This window comes from Lycium barbarum, chromosome 4 (genome assembly GCF_019175385.1).
Source record: "Lycium barbarum isolate Lr01 chromosome 4, ASM1917538v2, whole genome shotgun sequence".
Classification (NCBI taxonomy): Eukaryota; Viridiplantae; Streptophyta; class Magnoliopsida; order Solanales; family Solanaceae; genus Lycium; species Lycium barbarum.
Window position 1 is genome coordinate 16,205,847 of NC_083340.1, and position 16,363 is coordinate 16,222,209.

General features: G+C 35.5%; 1 non-coding gene and 2 pseudogenes across 1 annotated transcript; 2 read left to right on the forward strand and 1 right to left on the reverse strand.

Annotated features, from left to right (window-relative positions):
• Positions 1-9,294: 9,294 nt before the first annotated feature.
• TRNAV-UAC (transfer RNA valine (anticodon UAC)) lies at positions 9,295-9,367 on the reverse strand. The gene has a single exon. It is a non-coding gene; the product is annotated as a tRNA-Val (tRNA).
• A 594-nt stretch (positions 9,368-9,961) lies between these two features.
• Positions 9,962-12,097, forward strand: LOC132638235 (premnaspirodiene oxygenase-like; annotated as a pseudogene).
• Positions 12,098-12,590: 493 nt separating this feature from the next.
• LOC132637205 (premnaspirodiene oxygenase-like) lies at positions 12,591-15,527 on the forward strand (annotated as a pseudogene).
• The last annotated feature ends 836 nt before the right edge of the window (positions 15,528-16,363 follow it).

Sequence of the window (16,363 nt, forward strand, 5' to 3'; positions counted from 1 at the left end):
TAGTTCGTAATATGTATTGAAAGGCCGTGTCAACGGTAATGATAAGAGTTGACTAAGTGGTGAGTGTAGTTGACTGCGAGAAATAAGTTAATCGTTGAATTAATGGTAATAGTAATTATGAGTTCGATATCAATATAGTAAAAAGGAAATGCTAGGGCAATTTGGAAGGGTTTGTGATAATAAGAGATGATTTAGAAAAGGCTGGCAAATCTTAATAGGGTGTTATATGAGGTACCGACTGAATTGATAAGCAGGGATAAATTATGACGAGTTTATAGTTGAAAGAAGTAATAGTATGATTAAGACAAGAGTACAAAAAAAAAATTGTGACAGATGTGAATATATTGATAAGACAGCTTGTGAGGGATTGAAGGATAAGATTGACTAGGAAGGGTGAAAGGTTAAGTATGCTTATACAACACTAATGTAACATTCGAGGACGAATGTTCCTAAGGGGGGAAGAATGTTACACTCCATAATAATCCATGCTACTTGTATTAAAACAAGAAAGATTGAGTTAAGAAGGTTTAAGGAAAGTTAGTCGAGTTAGTAAGAATATCGTTATATATATATGGTTTCCTTAAGTATCCCAAGGTGACACGGTTACCTAAGGGATTTGAAATCGCGCTATGAGTATGTATATGAAGTAATGCGGGTGACCTTTTAAAGTATTTGAGATTATTAGTAATGATATAGAGGATGGACAAAAGATATGAATATACTTTTGCGATTGGAGTTTCGTCAAAGCTTTGTGAGTTCTCTAGTTATGTTTAAGGTTATTGTGATTCTATGGACCCTTCGAGACATGTATATGGATTTTTATTGATGTATATAAGTGTGTATATGTATGTATAAGAGGTTACATGAGGTTGGAAGAGGATTAGAAGTTAAACGAAATGAATCGGAACAACTTCAATAAAATCTCGGACCAGATTTTTAGCCCATATTGTTGGAGGCATATCTCCTTGTATATGAGGAGTTTTAAGGTGTTTCAAAAGCCTAAAATTAAGTTCATCGAGTCTAGTTTTCAACGCAACAAACCGCTCGTCAAAACGATTTCGGGATAAGGAGATATGGACGATGCAAGTTGGATTATTAAGTGGGGATTAAGACTTAAATATTCACAAATTTTGCACTAGTGGCCGTATGGGGTCCACTAGCACATAACAAATCAGATTTTTAGTCCATGCTTGAGTTGGGGGACGTGTAAGACCCTCTTGGGCAGCAAAATGGCCTACTTTGTTGACCAAAGTTGCATGCCACAACTCATTTTCCCAATGCCACAAATTGAACAAGAGAGAGAAGCTCTCATCTTCACCAATAGAGAAAGAGAGCCACGGCCATGGTAGCTCCACCACCAAAAATGGCCAGCCTTCTATGTTCCTTCTTGCCATTAAACCCCTAAAGTGTTCTACACCTTCACCATTATGTTTCAAGGGAAGAAGAAACCATAAACATGCCATACATGCCCTTAAAGCTCACGGCCAGATTTGGGTTCTCCAAGTAGATTCAAAAAAATATATTTTCTTCAAGTGTTTCAACCCTTATCAAGGTGTATAGCAACGTGGAGTATCTATTGGAGCAACAAGAACAAATATTAGTTCATTTCACAAGATTCTAGCAAAGTTAAGAAGCCAACTTGTTAAGGTAAGAGTTGATCATTTTCTATGTGTTTGATGATGAAGTTGAACCGTGTGGACTGTTTTACGACGAATTTTGAGGTGTTGTGAATATGTAAATGTACATTGCATGTATGAAATTATGAATGTTGGTGTTGAAATATGGTTATAGCCGAAGGGGCTGTTTTAGAGGTGATTTGGATATGTTGTGCATGTATAAATGTGAATTGCATGTATGAAATTGTGTGTGTGTTGATGTTGAGGCCTTGTAGAAGCCGTAGGGGACTGTTTGGTGTGGGATAATGGACTGATTTTATTTAGTAATTATGGTTGTGGCTATCCTAGATTGCATGGCAAAAAGAATGAAAAGAATTGGAAGGTTAAAGGTGAAGTTGTGTTGATATGAACATGTTGTTGTTTTGTTGAAGTATGGCCGTGTAATGGACTGTTTTTGTGGAAAATAGTGAACTGATTTTACTTGGTATTTTGATGGTTGTTGTCATGAATTTTATGATGGGAATGAATTGAATGTGTTGTAGTATGGATAAATGAATGAAAAGCATGAAGTTGTTGTGGTTGTGTTGAAGCCGTGTAAGGGGGCTGTTTTAGGGTGATTTAGGGACTGTTTTGTGTCACATTTTGATTGTTGTTGTTATGGACATTGTGGTGTATTGTATGCATGTTGAATATGTGAATTGAGGTGTTAAATAAATGAATTATGTTGAAGTATACAAACAGTCCAAAACCGTGGACTGTTTTAGTGTTAGAAGTGAATTTGTGTATGTTGAGTGTTGATTATTGTTATAAACGTTTAGTGGAAGTGAAGCTTAATGATTCAAGTTGAAATTGAGATGGTTTGTGGGCTGTTGTAAGAATGAAAATGATGCTAAAACAGTTCCAAGAATCATGAAGGTAATGTTGTTAAATGTGTTGTTGTCGTTGAAAGGTTATAGTGTCGACAATGTAGCTATTTGCGTACGAATTTGGTGATATATTTATCGTGTGACTGCTGGTCGTATTTTACTGAAATTATATGAAACGAAGACATGAAATAATGTGTAAGAATCATATGTGGTTTGCTTGGTATGTTCGTAAACGTTTGCAAAAATTCCGGACACCTTTATGTTGTTGGTTAGGGACTGTTTTGGGCGTGTTGTTGATTAGGGACTGTTTTGGTCGTGTTGTGGTTAGGAACTGTTTTGGACATGTTGTCTTCTTTAAATTGGAAAGACTAATGATAGTTAAGAATATATATTGTATTTACGTTGTTTGGGTTGTTGTAAAGTTGTTACACGAAAACGTTAAGGCTACGGATTATTAGGAGTATTGGAGTAACTTGAGAATGTAGTAGCCGTATGTGAATCGTTATGGAATGTTGTGAATGTGGGCTATTTGGAATGTTATGTGGGCTGTCCGGACTGGTATTGAACATATGATTATTGATGTTGGATTGGTTGTATGTAGTTGGTTTGAATGCGAACGAAACGTCGTTTAAACGTTAGAAAGGGATTGTGAGCGTCAAAATACGTATTAAATTCCTTTGTAGACTAATTGTAGCTCTTGATATCTTGATATAGGATAAGTGTTTTTGGGCAGCAAGTACAAGTTATACTACGATTAAACGCTAAAGGTATGTAAAGCCTATTCTTTCTTTCTTTTGGCATGTCCTAGACGTAAGTATGAAACGATATGAACCTTGGGGTAAATTCTACTCTCTAGTTCCATGCATGACTTATGATTCTATATTTCCTTAATGCTATTGTCACAAGCCTACTATATGATTGACTAATGAATGATGTATAGAAGTTCCTACTCTTAAAGAATTGCACAAATAGAGGCATACTTGACTTTCAAAAGCTACACCATGTTAAGTTGATACATGTACACGAAATCTGAAACGTTTCTTGTTATAGTTTGTTATGAGACTTAAAAAGAACTGAATATGAATATTATTTTGACACTTTAGAGCTGGTTAGTGCTTGTCCAATGAGTCTCAAAAGATGAATTGCATATATGTGGTTGCTATTTATTCTGCTCGTGCTTACCGCTATATCCTTCACTGAGTCCCGGGCCAGGACACGTTCTCGTGCGCATATTTACTATATTAATCACCGAGTCCCTCACTAGAGGGCCGGGACACGTTATATATATATATATATATATATATATATATATATATGATATGATGAGATGATGATGTGATGATATGATGATATGGAGATGGTGGCCAGGAGGGCATTTTCCTTACTACCGAGTCCCTCAGGAAAGGGCCGGGACACGTCTATGTTTATGTTTATGATGTTATGATTTTAATTACCGAGTCCCTCATTAAAGGGCCGGGACACGTTATATATGTTATATACAGAATGATTATGCAGCTTGATTACAAAACTCTATATTGATATTGATATGAGAACGATACAAATGAAATATGTCCAAAGGTAAGTTTTATGAAAGTCTGATTGTTGCATTGGGTCCTACACACATTGTCTCAGTATGAGTCTATTTCTATATTTCATGCTTTACATGCTCGGTACATATTCCGTACTGACCCCCTTTCTTCGGGGGGCTGCGTTCATGCCCGCAGGTACAGACGCTCGTTTTGGAGATCCGCCAGCTTAGGATATCTATTCAGCTATTTTGGAGTGCTCCTTTGTTCTGGAGCCTAGCCTTGTGGTATAAATCCTTTTTGTTGTATATGTATGTTGTTCAGGGTACGGCGAGGCCCTGTCCCATCATATGATACTGTCATTACTCTTAGAGGTCTGTGGACATCTGTGTGGGTCTGTATATAGTTGTTGTTGCGTTGTATGAACATGACTTATGTTTGGGGCGTACCCATTCGTAATGGCAGCCTTGTCGGCTTGCATATATATGTATGTTTGGTATGTTGCATATCGTGGAAGCCTTGTCGGCTTGCGTATATATATATATATATATGTGTGTTGTTGTTGAAAAGTTTATAACTCCTCAGAAGACATGTGCATATGACATACAGAATTGTGACAGCTTTAGAATAACGTCTTGTCTTTTCTAAACAAATGAGTTCATGATATGCTAGCTGTAAATGACTATAGTTAACAAGTGACATGAGTGTCCAATTCGGGCACTAGTCACGGCCTACGGGGTTGGGTCGTGACAAAGGCCATTTATCTTATCATGAACTGACAGAATGGTGTTAAAATCTTCTAGTACAACCCATGGTTCTGTGATGTTATTGCTTATTACTCTCAGGTGATCCCATATATCTTTTCTTTCAGACATGGTATTAAAACTGTATATAAAGGAAATTTTGCAAGTGAAATCAGAGTTTCTATCCGGAACAGAACAATATACCATTTGTAGGGTGGTAAGATGGATGGCTACTTGTACCTGCTGAGCCTTCCAAAACACCTAAATTCTGGCACTGGGGTGCTGGGTATAATCAGCATATATTTCCCATTCGGCTCCGAAGTTCCTCTTTATCTTTAAACTATTGTTTTCCTTGATTTTGGTCTCAAGACAGCCTAGTAGGGTAATATTATTCCTCAGCAAAAAGGTCTTGAATTCTTTTTGCTTGAAAGTCCTGTTTAGGCCTCTAATGTTCCCAGCACCAAATATCATGGAGGATTCTTTAAAGGGAGGGTTGTTCTTTTAGCTCCCTTAGGATGCTGTACCACATAGTCCTGTTCTATTCTTATAGGAGCATTTCTGTTTCTCCTGAGATAGTGTTCCACCTCCTCAGAGTTGACTCTGTCTCCTTTTTGCATTAGTTCCTCTTTCTGCTTACCCTTGGCTTGTCTCTGATCCTGGGCAATTGTTCCCTCTTCCATAACTGCATCAGTTCCTGGCGTAGGTTGGTCTACATGCCCTGGGTCATTATCAGTCTGATCTATCTTTTGTTGGATTGCAATAACAGGCTCTGTAATTGTTATCTGAGGTTGTGTCCCCTGGTTTTCTCAGCATTGGGAGGTTGGTTTGTCTCTCCACCTTCTTGTGGTTTAGGGCGTCTAGGATGCCAAGCTGTAGGAAGAGGCTTTCTATTTCTCCTCGGCACTGATGGCTTAACCTTCAAAGTAGGGCAATCATCGTTATGTGTACCCATCTGTAAGCATGTTTTGCATACATCTGGGCGCCAGTCATACTCAATCTCTTGTAAATGGTATTTTCCACCAGGTTCTTCTATTAAGATTTCATCAGGCAAAGGTTGAGTTATGTCCATTTCAATCAGTACTCGAGCGTAAGTTATCCTTTCCTCATGGGCTGTTAATTTGTCTGTGCAAATGGGTTTTCTTAGTGTACTACCTATTCGACCCAGGTTATCAATTGCCCAATAGTGAATGGGGAGTCTAGGGAACTGCACCCAGAGGGGGATTTCTTTTAGGGGTTCATCCTTAAATCTGAAGTCAGGGGGTCCATTGCTTGAGTATTAAAGGATGGTTGTTAAAAGTGAATAGGCCATACTCAAGTACTTTGTGTTTGTCATCCTCGTCTTCAAATCGAAATATAAAGTACCCATCGCTATGAACATAGACCTGAGGAATCGCTACAAAATACCACACCCTGTACATAAATTTAAGCATTTTCTTGAAAGTGGGCTTACCTCCGACGACATACCCCATAAGTGTAGAACTCCATTTTTCTCGTTGCTCATGAAGTCCATTAGAACTGAATTTCGCCACTTTGAGGTCATCTCTTAGTGATGGGGGGAAGTATTCTAGTGTTTTGCCCAATTTTTGCGACCTGTTGCCTTTGATCTGGATTCATCTCCTTCTTGGCTTCTTGTTGTATTTTATCTTTATTGAATGTGAGTTTCCAAGCAGCATTCGTGGGATCTAGTACTGGAATAGAAGGCTGTTCACTTGTAGGAGCTTAAAGGATTGCAGGTGCACTTTCTCTTCCAACTAGCCATTGCCCCAATTTCATCGGAGCTAGAATTTGTGGAATCCCTGAGTTCGGTGTAACCATTCGTTGCGTATCTGTGGGTTGCGTTGGGGTATCTGGTTTTTGTGCCGTCGCCGTAAGAGTTTTCTTTTTCTTTTTGGCCATGGAGGGTGCACGTTAGCAGATCCTCGCATAACGTGCGCCGAGAGCGTTTGGCCGAGTGCTGTGTCCGTATTAAAACTAAACAAAATTAACATATAAAATGATTAGGTTATTATTAAATCATAGTTTAATAGGTTTAGGTATTTTATATTACTCATATGTTTGTTTTTCAAAGGTAGAATAAGAGTTCTTTAAATTAAAGTAAAGTATTTATTTTAACATAATAGAATTATAATCTTGAAGATTTTATACAATATCTAGGACTTTAATTTCGTAATTAACTAATGATAAAATATCATTAAATTAGGCTACATTCATATTTGATAAAGTAGTTGTGGAATTTATATTTATAGATAATAAATAAATAAAAAATATTTGCTTTCGTTTCAAGTATTTAGTTCAATACAAAAATAGTACAATTTACAGTCACTTCAGTCATAGACGATAAACGAGTAAGTTTCACGAGTGGTTATTTAATTAACTTTGAGTTTATCACATCAAAGTCATTTTTCTATTTTGGAGTGCCATGTCATATTTCGATACAACTATAAGAATTCAGGTGAGATTTACCTTTTAGTTAACTTGGCTATAGTTGAATGACTTTTACTTAATACAAGATAAAAAGAATTTTGTGTGATAAACCTTAAGTTGGATAACTTTTACGTAACAAAAATTTAAAAAGTGTTACTTGTGTGATAAACTTTAAGTTGGATGAATTTTTTTGTAAAAGATAAGCTCAACGTTGAATGACCATTGGTTAGGAAATTTTTGTGGGAATCAATACGAATATGCTTAAATAAAATAGGAGGAAGAGAGAGAACAGGAATAACTATCATAAAATCATTGTTTATCTTTTGCAAATCCAAAGATATAAATGTTTAATTGAAGGAAAATAAAATAATTGAAATTATTTCCTTATATAAACATCTCATCATGAAAACTACCATGAAGTCACAAAAATCAATGGCAACGGGAGAACTTGATTTTTCTTTTTTAAATATTATTTTTACTTTTGCGATCAACTTAAATTTGTATAAAATAAGTAACTAAATATTCTTAGAGCTGAAAGATATTCTTATAATTTAATTTTATTTAGTAACAATTTTCAACACTTTTATATTGTAATGAAAATAAATAAATGTATGATCATTTAATTCCAACTATTGAATTATATTAGTCATAACATGTTTCTCGTGTGGGGGGAAAGAAGAAAAACGTACATACCAGGACCATCATTTTCAATGAAATGTTAAGCGGATATAAATCTTATACATAAGTAATATTTTTGTTATTCAATAAAAGTATGTAATTATAATTATATTACCTAATTTTTTTTGCGATGGTTGAGGTTTAGCGACCCACGTACCCTTTGAAAGATAAATTATTGTTCAACATATATTTCTAAGTTGGATAAAATTGTAACATTAGAAACTTTGCCTATTAATTAGTATGAATTTGCATGGAATTCTAATCCCATTCAAGTTCCAACTATAGGGTCTGTGTACCAATTTCACATGGACCAGATCAAGAACTCATTAAAAACCACACCTTACCAAATTCATGAGTCATTATACTATAAAACCATTTGTTTGGAATTGATCAGAATTGGACTCATGGCTAGCTTTGAAGTATTATGATAGCAGCTATGTAATTAATTAGCTGGCCGCAAAGGTCATCAAAAGGTTATGCATATAAGCAAGTAAACACCTATATTCACCATAGCTCATTGGTCTAACATTATTTTGGATACGGAGCATCCGAGCAGGTAGTAAATTTTCTCTTGTTATTAGTATTAATTCTCCTTTTTTGATAGCTGATTTTGTTTATATGCTTTTTCTTGTGGATTTTTTTTTTTGTCGATCAGTAATTAATGCTGGAATTTTTTTAACTGGTATGATTTTTTTATTATTTTTATTATCAATTTCCTGTTATTCTTTAGGAGAATCACGTTCGTTTCTTTCAACACATATTTTTGTACCCCATAAAATAAATAATACTATGTAATTTCAAAAAAACATTATCCAATATTTGTTATGATTGATACTTTGATAGGGAATAACGCGCAAGACGCGTTCATAGAGACTAGTACTATTAAAAATACACCTATATAAGAATTAAGGGGGTGAAGTCGCCAAATAGCCACTTTGAGACTAATGGTTAAAGAGAGACTAATGAAGCAGCATGATACTAGTATATTTTCGAAAAGTCGTATATATCTTTTTGGACAAAGATTAACAACAATAACAACAACAACATACTCAATGAAATTCCACGGGCCACAGGTAGTGGCGGAGCCATATGTTGACACCCCTTCGCCAAAAAATTACACTGTGCAAATACGTTAATTTTTTTTATATTTTTTATGTATATATATTATGTGTTGAACCCTCTTAATTTCGTTGTATTTACTTTTTTATATTTTGACACCTCTTAGTAAAAATTCTAGTTCCTCCACTGCCCACAAGTGAGGTCTGAGAAGGGTAAGATGTACGCAGACTAAACGTCTACCTTTGTGGGGTTGAGAAGTTGTTTTTGATAAACCCTTGACTTAAAAAAAGAATTTCGAAGGAAATATGACAAGAAAATAGCAAAATACAAGCAAATGAAGTAATGTATATTGTTCGCAAGAAAAACGAGATAAGGTAACAGATGTTGCTGCCCAGGATGGAACTGGGGACCTTTTGTGTGTAAGACTAACGTGATAACCACTACACCACAGCAACTTACATCTTGAATATCAAGACTAGCAGTAATTAATCAATACATGACTAGCTAGAGTAAAGTAAACTCAAAATTCTTAGGGCTCGTCACGGGAACCTGTTTCATGATACCTAACACATATAAAATGGGATTTAGAAAAAAATATATATATAACCCAACACAAAATATTACCTCCACATATCCTTATTTTTTTTTTACACCGGTATAGCCAATTTTTTTTTTTTTTTTTTTTTTTGCGCAACAAAGCATATACACCCATTATACAATATAATTGTAAAGCAATATAATGAAAATTAGATATTGTAACTTATGCATGCAATTTCTTCAATTTCCAAAGGTGCAATCAACGATCAAGTGAATAGGGGTTACTCTCTATATACATTTATTGGGCATACACACACTAAAACAAGCATATTCTTAATTCATCTACTTAGGAGACTGTTTGTGATTTTGACACTAAATCCGAGCAATTTACATTTAGGTGATCTCAAATCATTTGAACTTTTAGTTGGCAAAATATATTGACAAAAGATCTGGGAATATGATGGTTAACTTATTTAATCTGATAAATCTCAAGAATATCTACTATCTACCTACTTACTTGTATATAAGTATCCAACAAAACTTCCCTTGACTTCCTCAGTGTGATAACATGAAGATTCTGCACTTCCATTTCAATTCAATTTCATTCTTTCTTTTCTTTTTCCTCGTCTTTATTTTCGTTAGAAAATCAAAGAAAGGTAACCAAAGATTGCCACCAGGTCCATGGACTTTGCCCTTTATTGGAAGTTTGCATCACCTTATTGGAGAACTTCCACATCATGCTCTTAGAAATTTAGCCAGAAAATATGGGCCACTGATTTACTTGCAGCTAGGTGAAGTTCATGCAATTGTTGTATCATCTCCTCATTTGGCAAAAAAAATTCTAAAAGTTCATGACCATTCTTTTGCAGCAAGGCCAGAGCTTATAGCATATGATATAGTGTTCTACAATCAAAAGGACATTGTATTTGCAAAATATGGCAATTATTGGAAACACATGCGTAAGATATGCATTTCAGAGCTACTCAGTGCAAAGATGGTCGAGTCGTTTAGTTTAATTCGACAAGATGAGGTTCATAATCTTGTTATATCAATACGTTCCACGCCAAATGTTACGGTTAACATGACTGAAAAAGCTCTTCGACTTACCAGCTCTGTGATTTGTAGATCAGCTTTCGGGAAAATATGGGAAGATAGAGATAATTTGTTAATGATTATGAGGGAAGTACTGTCCTTATTAGGCGGGTTTGATGTGGCAGATTTCTTTCCTTCTTGGATATTACTTCACGAATCAGTGGAATGAGAAATCGATTGATGAGTATGCATCAAAAGATCGATGTAATATTGGAGAAAATTATTAATGAACATAAAGAGAATCAAGCAAATGGGAAGAAGGGCAACATCGAGTTTGGAGGTGAAGATCTGATTGATGTTTTACTCAGAGTTATGGAGAATGATGAACTTCAATTTCCAATCACAAGTGACAACATCAAAGCAATCATTCTTGTAAGTTTGTTTCCATCTCAGGAACCCTCCAACAACCCCCCCCCCCCCCCCCCCTTTTTTTTTTTTTTGCTTTTATCTTTTCCAAATCAAATATCTCAGAGACAGATAGAGAGGCAAGAATTTCTCGGAGAACCGCACTGCTTCGTGGAATACCATTTACGAAACTTGTTTCCCTAATCGCACCAAGTCATTTTCTTGATTTTTAAGGAACTTGTTTTCCTAGAAAATATGACCAACCAAACATCGAAAAATTGAAAAACATTTTCCATAAAATGATTACCTCCATGCCAACATACCCTTAGTCTTTTGCTGCTATTTCTGAAGTTCATATATCCTCTGAGTGCTAGTTTGAGTAAGTCCCCTGTATGATTTGGAAAAATGATAACAATTAAACTTCAATGATGTAGGACATGTTCTTCGGGGGAACAGAAACTTCATCTACGACAATTCAATGGGCGTTCTCAGAACTGATGAAGAATCGAAATGTCATGGCCAAAGCACAAGAGGAAGTGAGAAAGACCTGTAAAGGGAAGAAAGTTTTTGATGATGATGTTCTCGAAGAGTTGAAGTATATGAAGTTAGTGATTAAAGAAACACTACGGTTACACCCTGCATCTCCTCTTTTAGGCCTTAGAGAATGCAGGAAGGAAACAGAAATTAATGGATACACTATCCCTCTTAAGGCCACCGTAATAGTTAACGGTTGGGCCATTGGAAGAGATCCCGAAAGTTGGGACGACCCTGAAAATTTCGTGCCAAAAAGATTTGAAAACACTTCTGCGGATTTTAATGGAAATCATTTTCAATTTATACCATTCGGTGCAGGAAGCAGGATGTGTCCAGGAATGCATTTCGGTTTAGCTAATGTTGTGTATCCCTTAGCGCAATTGCTTTACCACTTCAACTGGGAACTTCCTTACGGACTACAACCTGAGGATCTAGATATGACTGAAACATGTGGAATATCTGCAACTAGGAAAAATCACCTTCACTTGATTGCCACTCCACATTATTTGTCATAATATTGACACTAAATTATCATTATCATAGTCTTATGATGCTTTCTTTCCTATTCAGACTCTGTGCAAAGTTCCATTTCATCTTTCTAAGTGTATCCCCTAGAAAGTAATAAATCGTATTTCATCTTTCTAAGTGCAGAAGCACGATGGTGGAAGGCTTTTTTTAGATATCCTTAGTCCGGACGAATATTGCATTATTCCATGAAAGTTACAACAACCCCACTTTCATTCCAGAATAAAATTATGACTCGTAAGATCATAAATACATTTGAGTATCATCTTATTTCCACTGTGCTACATTCATGATAGAAGTAGCAATTCATTTCAATTTACAAGAAAGAACCTTACAACAAAGAAAAAAAAAAGTGAAATGGATATTTACCTCTATACACATCCTAAGTAAACCAAAAACTACATAGATCCCCAAGAGTGATCGAGAAACAATGAAAACTTTATAAACACCTTGCATTGCCTTCTGAACCTTAACTTGGGTGATTTTGCTGACATCTTCTAACGAAATGATCGAATTGGTGTGAAGAAAGATGAATATGAAGACTGACAGTTTAGTCAACAATTGCCAGTAGGCTCTGTCTTACTGCTGGAACAGAGCATTTAAGAGAGCCAAATATACCAGTCAAGGCATATGCTATAGCGCAGAATGGAAGAGCTTCAGGTTCCGAGCACATGAGCACTTAAATCAGGAGAGATCAATATTCTACAACTTGGATCTTCTTCTGTGTAAACTTTTCAATGCATAGGTTTTGTCAAACATAAAAATCGATTTCAATTGATTAAAAAATGGTTTTCCCAAATCAACTCAGAAGTGTTGACCCTAAAAGAGGAAAATTGTTACCATTAAGGGTGTGTTTGGTATGAGGGAAAATATTTTCACGGAAAATAAATGGTTTTCTTACTTATTTTCTTGTTTGGTAAAAAAGCAGAAAAGTTTTACCCCAAAAACATTTTTATATAATCTAGGCAATGCTATAGGGCATAGGGTGGGGGATTTGGGGAGTAGTAATTACATCTTGAACACCAAGACTAGCAGTAATTAATCCATACATGACTAGCTAGAGCAAAGCAAACTCAAAATTCTTAGGGCTCGTCAGGGGAACCTGTTTCATGATACCTAACGCATAAAATGGGAATTTTAAAAAAATAAATATAACCCAACACAAAATATTACCTCCACATATCCTTATTATTATTATTATTTTTTTTTTTTTTTACACCGGTATAGACAATTTTTTCTTTTTTTCTTTTCTTTTTGCGCAACAATGCTTATACACCCGGTATACAATATAATGAAAATTAGAGATTGTAACTTATGCATGCAATTTCTTCAATTTCGAAAGGTGCAATCACGATCAAGTGAATAGAGGTTACTCTCTATATACATCTATTGGGTATACACACACTAAAACGAGCATATTCTTAAATTCATCTACTTAGGAGACTGTTTGTGATTTTGACACTAAATCCGAGCAATTTACATTTAGATGATCTCAAATCATTTGAATCTTTTAGTTGGCAAAATATATTGACAAAAGATCTGGGAATATGATGGTTAACTTATTTGATCAGCTAACAAATCTTAAGTATATCTACTATCTACCTACTTACTTGTATATAAGTATCCAATGAAACTTTCCTCGACTTCTTCTGTGTGATAACATGGAGATTCTGCACTTCCATTTCAATTCAATTTCATTCTTGCTTTTCTTTTTTCCTCCTCTTAATTTTCGTTAGAAAATCAAAGAAAAGTAACCAAAGATTGCCACCAGGTCCATGGACTTTGCCCCTTATTGGAAGTTTGCATCACCTTATTGGAGAACTTCCACATCATGCTCTTTGAAATTTAGCCAGAATATATGGGCCACTGTTGCACTTGTGGCTAGGTGAAGTTCATGCAGTTGTTGTATCATCTCCTCATTTGGCAAAACAATTTCTAAAAGTTCATGACCATTCTTTTGCAGCAAGGCCACAGCTTATAGCATCTGATATAGTCTTTGACAATCAAAAGGACATTGTGTTTGCAAAATATGGCGATTACTGGAAACATATGCGTAAAATATGCATTTCAGAGTTACTCAGTGCAAAGATGGTCAAGTCATTTAGTTTAATTCGAAAAGATGAGGTTCATAATCTTGTTACATCAATACGTTCCACGCCAAATGTTGTGGTTAACATGACTGAAAAAGTTCTTCGACTTTCCAGCTCGTTGATTTATAGATCAACTTTCGGGAAAATATGGGAAGATAGAGATAATTTGTTAATGATTATGAGGGAAGTACTGTCCTTATTAGGCGGGTTTGATGTGGCAGATTTCTTTCCTTCTTGGATGTTACTTCACGAAATCAGTGGAATGAGAAACCGATTGATGAGTATGCATCAAAAGATCGATGTAATATTGGAGAAAATTATTAATGAACATAAAGAGAATAGAGCAAATGGGAAGAAGGGCAACGACGAGTTTGGAGGTGAAGATCTGATCGATGTTTTACTCAGAGTAATGGAGAATGATGAACTTCAATTTCCAATCACAAATGACAACATCAAAGCAGTCATTCTTGTAAGTTTGTTTCCATCTCATGAACATTCCCCCCTCCTCTTTTTTTTTTTTAAATCAAACAGCTCAGAGATAGATAGAGAGACAGGAATTTCTCGAAGAAGCTTCGTGGAATACCACTTACAGAACTTGTTTCCCTAATCGCACCAAGTCATTTTATTGATTTTTAAGGAACTTGTTTTCCTAGAAAATAGGACCAACCAAACATCGAAAAATTGAAAAACATTTTCCATAAAATGATTACCTCCATACCAATATACCCTTAGTCTTTTGCTGCTATTTCGCAAGTTCATATATCCTCTGAGTGCTAGTTTGAGTAAGTCCCCTGTATGATTTGGAAAAATGATAATAATTAAACTTCAATGATGTAGGACATGTTCTTCGGGGGAACAAAAGCTTCATCTACGATGATTCAATGGCCGTTCTCAGAACTGATGAAGAATCAAAATGTCATGGCCAAAGCACAAGAGGAAGTGAGAAAGACCTGTAAAAGGGAAGAAAGATTTGGATGACAATGATCTCGAAGAGTTGAAGTATCTGAAGTTAGTGATTAAAGAAACACTACGGTTACACCCTGCATCTCCTCTTTTAGGCCTTAGAGAATGCAGGAAGGAAACAGAAATTGATGGATACACTATCCCTCTTAAGGCCATCGTAATAGTTAACGGTTAGGCCATTGGAAGAGATCCTGAAAGTTGGGACGACCCTGAAAATTTTGTGCTAGAAAGATTTGAAAACAGTTATGTGGATTTTAATGGAAATCATTTTCAACTTATTCCATTTGGTGCAGGAAGCAGGATGTGTCCAGGAATGCATTTCGGTTTGGCTAATGTTGTGTATCCGCTAGCATAGTTGCTTTACCACTTCGATTGGGAACTTCCTTATGGACTACAACCTGATGATCTGGATATGACTGAAACATGTGGAATATCTACAACTAGGAAAAATCATCTTCACTTGATTGCCATTCCACATGATTTTTCACAACATTGATACAATACCTACATATTGTTTTCAATGCTTTATGTTGACTGTTATGCTTTGTTCTGTTTCTTTGGATGAATAAATGAAGCAATTTTCTCATAGAACCTCAACCATTGGTTTTTCTCTGTTTGCAAAGCTAGTTGTGACTTAGCTGAAAAGAATGAACTTGCTTTCTCAATTTATAGGTAGAGATTTAAGAAGAAAAAATCCAAAAGGGGAAAGGAGGGGGAAGAGAGGATTTAAAGGACAGATTTGTACCTTTAATATCTTTCATCTGGCGCCTATTCCCGCCCTTATTGTGTCATCTGAATGAAAAGAGCATTAATCTTGGCAGAACATTGCACATTTTTCATCAAGAATCTAACTTATGGTAATACTAGTGGGAAGAAAAGCTCCTTCATTTTTCCTCTTAATTCCATCAAACAGGAAAAGTATGGATATATATAGTTGGTGAAGAAACTAAATAACAAGTTCCATTATCGTCCAGTGGTTAGGATTTCTCCAATTTTACTTAAGCAAGTATTACCTCAGATGCTGTATTGTATGATAATAAATAACCAGCATTTGATGCCTTTTAGGAAAGTAAAAAGAACTAGTATTGATTTTACACCATAATCCTTCATATTATTTCTAACGTCACTTCACATAAAATTTCACTAGCTCTGATTACCACTCAATTAGGGATCAACAATGAATAAACACACCTTAACCGAGCTAACATCAACGAATATAGAAACAAAAAGAGAGACCTCTGATTACCACTCAATTAGGAATCAAAAATGAATAAGCACACCTTAACCAAGCTAACATCAACGATTATAGAAACGAAAAGATAGAACACAAATATTCACTCATGCAAACTAGAGAAAAGAAATATT